Source organism: Numenius arquata, chromosome 24 (assembly GCF_964106895.1).
Source record: "Numenius arquata chromosome 24, bNumArq3.hap1.1, whole genome shotgun sequence".
In the NCBI taxonomy this organism is placed as follows: domain Eukaryota; kingdom Metazoa; phylum Chordata; class Aves; order Charadriiformes; family Scolopacidae; genus Numenius; species Numenius arquata.
In genome coordinates, this window is record NC_133599.1 from 5,912,237 (window position 1) to 5,918,919 (window position 6,683).

The window sequence follows — 6,683 nt, forward strand, 5'->3', positions numbered from 1 at the left end:
GGGCTCCGGCACCGGGGCAAGGAGTTGTCTGGATCCCGGCCATCATGGGAGAGAAACAGCGAGAGAACTCCTCAGCAAACTTTCTAATTTCTGTGGAATGTGCCTTTCATGGTATGAAATAACCCTGTTGTCAGCTTGGTCGTGGAGTCCCCTTCTCTGGAGACCTTCAAGCCCCGCCTGGATGCAGTCCTGAGTGATGTGCTCTGGGCAATCCTGCTTTAGCAGGGGAGTTGGACTAGATGATCTCTAGAGGTCCCTTCCAACTCTGACAATTCCATGATTCCGTGAAGTGCCCAGGTCTCGCTCCTCCTCGTCCCTGCACCTGGGAACCTTGAAAACATGGAGCCCTTGAATCCCGCCCCCCAGAGCTGGCTGTAAAGTAAATATTGTCACAAATTCAGACACCAGAGTCTTCTAAAAGTGCAGGTTTCCCAAGCATTGGCAGAGAAATTAATCCTGTGTTGCTCGAACCAGGACACCAGGGTTGGCATCTGCCAGAGCAAACCCTACCTGGGAGGTGCTGCTGCGACTGACCCTCTTCATCTGGCATTTTCAGAGCGTTTGTGTTCCAACATCTTCACTTCAGCAAAGCAGCACGTGCAAACAGTCCTGGCTGGCTGAACTTGGAGTCACCCGTCCATGCTTCCTAGGGATGATGCTTTTTGGAAGAAACTCACTCACTCCGAGCCCGAAGCGCTGCAGTTTCACTGCTCCGGCTATGCCCGGCTGCAGGTCTAGGGCTGAGTTCCTCAGTGTGGTATCCATTTGACCCCTCACGGGCTGGGGACCGTGAAGAACAACCTGCCTGTTCCCCAGACAACACGGTTAAAGGTGAAGCTGCTGCCCGAGCATTCACACACTGCTCGTGGTGTCTCATGCACACACACTTAATCCCAGGAGCTTTCTGCTTCTTCAGGCTCGACCCTCGGGTTTCCCGCAGCAGAGTCTCAGGCGTTGGATTTCATAAAGTAATTAATTTAATTGGAAGGTACAGCAGCAAGAACAGCCCAGGCTGGGTGCCTCCAAAGAGAGGGACCACGGACAAAGGAATCCCTGGGCAACGATTCCCTTGTGATCCACACACCCGCCCCTCACGTGCCCTTCACCCGCTGGCCACAAAAGTCTTTTAGTCCAATGGTGATTTTTCGTCCAGGGTCTTCTAACATCTAATTGGGTTCTTTTTCTGTGTCCAGGCAGGCGGGTTCTTATCTCGTTGATTTGCAGTTTATGTCAAGGGTTGGAGCCTCCGTATCTTCTGGTTTATGTTCCTTGTGCACCTGCCCTTGTTGGCAGAAGATGGGGAAATGAAAAGTCCTGGACTTGGGAGAAAGACTACCAAAACATCAGTGTGATACCCAGCACTTTCCACGCTGAAAGACTAAACAACACTGTACCATCTGCTGGGAAAAGTACTGAGAAGAGTAGCTTTCTCATGGCCTAGAGGTTTGAGCAAATCTAGCTACTCGTGCTAAGTAGAGCTAAGCAAGCAGCACAAATCACACCAAATTATCACAGAATCACAGAATGATATGGGGTTGGAAGGGACCTCTGGAGATCATCTAGTCCAACCCCTCTGCCAAGCAGGTGGACCAAAGCAGGTCCACCTAGAGCAGGTTGCACAGGAACGTGTCCAGGCAGGGTTTGAATGTCTCCAGAGAAGGAGACTCCACCACCTCTCTGGGCAGCCTCTTCCAGGGCTCTGCCACCCTCACAGGAAAGAAGTTCCTCCTCATGTTGAGATGGAACTTCTTATGTTCAAGTTTGTGCCTGTTACCCCTTGTCCTGTCGCTGGGCACCACTGAAAAAAGACTGGCCCAAATTATAATCCTAAATAATTTATTCTACTTAAAACTTATTTATGCTAAACAATTAATATCCCTCAACAACACTGCCTTGGTTTGGCTGGATGTTTAAGGGAGAAATGGCTGGTTTCTGGACTGGTTGGGTTTTCTTGGAGAACTGAGCGATGATTTCTCCAGCTTCTGCAGATGGGAGAAGTTCTGAGTATTAAACTTTGACACAGAAACTTCTGAGGTTTTATATCTAAAAATTGTGGTGTTTAAGTCTAATTCCTTTCCCAGATTTACACTCCAAGAACATGGAAATCTATATCCTAATTTAGTTATATGACATTCCTAAGTGATATATCACTTTTATAAATGAGACTTAGAATTCTAAGTAGTTTACTTCTTGAATGTTTTACTGGGTTAATTAGCAGAAACAATAATTAACCTCCAATGTGTGGTGGGGAGGCAATGGAGCGTGTACTCTAAGGTAGAAAACACAGCCTTTGTGCAAGATTTCACAGAATCACAGAATGGTATGGGGTTGGAAGGGACCTCTAGAGATCACCCAGTCCAACCCCCTGCCAGAGCAGGTCCACCCAGAGCAGGTTGCACATGAACATGTCCAGGTGGGTTTGAATGTCTCCAGAGAAGGAGACTCCACCACCTCTCTGGGCAGCCTCTTCCAGGGCTCTGCCACCCTCACAGGAAAAAAGTTCCTCCTCATGTTTAGGTGGAACTTCTTATGCTCGTTTGTGCCCGTTTCCTCATGTCCTATCCCTGGGCACCACTGAAAAAAGACTGGCCCCATCCTCCTGACCCCCACCCTTTAAGTATTTATAGGTGTTGATCAGATCCCCCCTCAGCCTTCTCTTCTCCAGACTAAAAAGACCCAAGTCCCTCAGCCTTTCCCCATAAGAGAGATGCTCCAGGCCCCTCATCATCTTTGTAGCCCTCTGCTGTACCCTCTCCAGCAGCTCCCTGTCCTTCTGGAACTGGGGAGCCCAGAACTGGTCCCAGTGCTCCAGATTGAGTACTCCCCTTGTGCTCTGAATTGTCAAAATTGTAGTCTACCCCTCTCTTTCTTACTAAACTATTTTTCTTTAATCATGAAACTTTCTATACTTGGTCTCGTTAGAAAATATTGCTGTTTAAATTAATGGTGTTTTTTAATGGACCCTCAATCAGCCCATTGGCGTTTCAAACTTTGGACGAGTTTTGAATTTTATTATTTTGTGGTTTAGTCATAATTGTACAAAGGAATGCCTTTAACAAAATGAGCGATATTAGCTAGGATTTGGTGCACCTCTAATAGAATGTCAAGCATTAGTTTGTTTCACGTCTAGAAATGAGAAGGGTGGAATGCAAAATTCTTGCGAACCCTCACGAAGCCCTATTTTAATTAAAACAGGGTTTTACTATCTCTAACGCCGACTTTACTTTTTCCAGCTGTATAATTGGCAGAGAATTTAGACAAACTTATGGCTTTATACTTGCAAATTTGCTTTAAATGATTGAAAATGCTAATTGGGTCTGCACCACTGTGGAGGTGGAAGCCTGTCCTTGAGGGACGTGCACACCTTTGATGACTCGCCGCTAGAAATTGCACTGAGAATTATAAAGCAGTTTATAATTCACGTATCGAATAGGGAGCACACGGTAAACTCTGATTCAGCATCATTTAGCGCTGTCACAAGCGTTACGAGACTCCAGACGTATTAGGGCATGAGTTATGTTAATCAGCCTAATTTGCCTTCTTGTGATATCTCAGCGGCATCGCGTTTGACAAGAGCGAGTGTTGGCGATGTCCCTGTTGATTGGCAGAGGAGGCATCTGCCTGGCGGCTTCTCCAACAAGTCAATTAATCTTCCTGAAGAGAAGACGGGACCCGCATTTGATAAATAAAGCAGTCAGTTCTGCACACAAATACCTGCTTTCATTATCACGTGGTGAACTCAAAGTCAGAAACAAAATGATGGGGTAGGAACAGGCAGGAAAAGGAGGCACCAGTTGAACTGGTGTCCCCCCAAGGACTGCATCAAAAGTGATGTTCATGTGAAGCACATGGGACCGTTTTGTAATTTAGAGGAAGCTGAATTATACCTCACTCAAAATGTTTGAATTTAACACGAGGAAAAAGTTATGACTGCGAAAAAACCTTGGAGGGATTTTAGTCCAGCTTCTTATAAATGACAAAGTCAAAGATCTACCTCACCGTCAGCAGGGGCTGGGTACTCTGCCCGCTCAAAGGGAGCTTGAAAGGCTTGACAAGAATTGCCCAAATCTGAAGCAACCTGAATTTCCCAGAAGCCTCGGCTGGTGTCCTCGCATGATAAAAAACTGTACAGGAAACACAGCTTGGAAACAGTGATCCTGCTGTGGCAGGAATTGTGCCGTAGAGAAAATGAGTGGCTCAGATCAGCTCCCATGGAATTGAACAAGGCACCTGGAGGGAACCAAGGCCACTGGATCGACTGGTAAATTTTAAATCACTTTTCAGAGATTAGCTCCCTTTCCGTTTAAAAAAACAAATGGAGTTAGTCCTAACGATGCGTGTCTGATATATTCTAGATGAGAGGCCAACTTCTGCCTAAACGTGGGATTTCAATGTACTGGCCAGAACATCATTCTGGTGGGAAATAGTAAAAACTTACCCATAGAGATTTGACCTGGCTGGATCCTGATTTCACCCTGGAACGGGGCACGTCCAGAACAGGTCAGATGCACAATTTCCAATTCAGTCAGACACCAAACTTCCTTCCTTAGGATTTCCAGGTGGGGAGAGAGGGAAAGGAGGAGAAAAAGCTTTTGACCAGGTAGAGCGATGACTTCTGGTGAACACATTGGTGATGAGATGGTCACCAAACTCTTGTTTGGGGACATACGAGCACACAGACATCGCTGTGAGCAGCTTCAGGTGAAGTCCTGCTGTTTGTACGGCATGGCAGCACAGGAAGAGCCATGAGCTTTGCCCCTTCTTTGGGTTAGAATATCTCCATCCTATTAAATACATTCTGCTGTGGGGGCATTTCCATTTCAGCCTGAATAGAGGACGGAAGTTTGGGATCCATTGGAGTTACTTTCATTGGGGTAGAAAATCGACTTTATGGTGAATTCCCAGGACAGCACTTTATTAATTATAAATTAATACAGACTTGTACATTGATTCTTGTTTCTCTGAACACACCAACTTCCTCTTCAAATTTTACAAGCTGCCCCCGGAAAGCTCCGTGTCCAAGACAACTTCTTTCATTTCACCCTCGGTCTGGTTTCCAGCCTCCAATGAACAGCATCGCTGGTGAACTTGGAACTAGAAAATTTATTCTTCTCTTTGGTCTCCTGAAGTGATATTTATTTCACTGCCTCCCAGCAGTGAATGAAATGCATCATCGATACTTTGAAAAGCAAATTCACCAATAGCATAGAAGGTTGTTTTTTTTTTTCTTTTATTTCAATTATAAAATACCTTCTACAATTTTAGCAATCATCTTTTATATTCTCAGGTCATGCTCAGAAAACAAGAAGACTCAGAATTAACTTCTGAAGTGAAAAATCAGCTGTAGTGATACAGCTTCTGGAGCTTTAAAGAAAAAAAGTAAAGATTATAGGTCTTGTAGAAAAACTGAAAGAGATTCTCAAGCACCAGCCGTGGTACGAGCAAATCCTGTTCTTGAGTTGCTGGTCAAGAAGTACAAATGAGAGATGATACAGCTCCCTTCTGGGCTGAAAAGATGAGGTCTTTCCCCAGACAACCTCCCGAAGCAGGTCAGGGGTTAGGTCAGCACAGGTCCTTCTCAGAGAGATGATATGGAGAGACCACGACCGGTCACGGTGCCTCTGCCTGGCTTCACCTGCCAGAGCTCTTCTGGAAATTCTCTGTCCTCAGGTGTTCCCATGCCATGTCTCTCCATGAAAGCACACCATTGGCTTCATGTACAGAACCATGGCAGGTTCCAAAGTCAGTTTTATGTTATAAAGAAATAATAATTTTTAAAGATTATAATTTCTCAAGTCTATCAGGAACCATACAGCTCAGAAGATGGTCTGAACCTCTGTGGCAATGTGTCTTGAGCTACCCCAGACAAGAAGGCTGAGGTACCCAATGACGTTTTTGCCTCAGTCTTCACCGGCGACGGCTCTGACCACACTGGCCGAGTCACAGAAGGCAAGGGCAGTGCCATGATTTAACCCCAGCCAGCATCTAGGACCATGCAGCCGCTCACTCACTCCCCCCTCGGTGGGATGGGGGAGGGAATCAGAAAAGTGAGAAAACTCATCAGTTGAGATAAAGACAGTATAATGAATAAAGCAAAAGCCGTGCACACAAGCAAAGCAAACCAAGGAATTAATTTCCTGCTTCCCGTCAGCAGGTGGGTATTCAGCCATCTCCAGGAAAGCCGAGCTCCATCACACATAACGGTGACTTGGGAAGACAAACGCCATCACTCCAAACATCCCCCTGCTTCCTTCTTCTTCCCCCAGCTTTATACACTGAGCATGACATCACATGGCATGGAATATCCCTTTGGTCAGTTGAGATCAGCTCTCCTGGTTGTGTCTCCTCCCAGCCTTTTGTGCACCCCCAGCCCACCCACTGGCGGGGCAATGCAAGGAGAAAAAAAAGGCCTTCACTGTTTAGCAACAAACAAAACCATTAGCGCACTATCAACTATTCCCATCCCAAACCCAAAACACAGCTGCTAGTAAGAAAGTCAACTCCATCCCAGGCAAAACCACAACAGGCAGGGACTGGGAGAATGAAGAACTGCCCGCTGTAGGAGAATATCAGGTTTGAGACCATCTAAGAACCTAAACATGAACAAATCCATGGGACATGATGAGACTCATCTGCGGGTCCTGAGGGAACTGGTGGATGAAGTTGCCAAGCCACTATCCGTC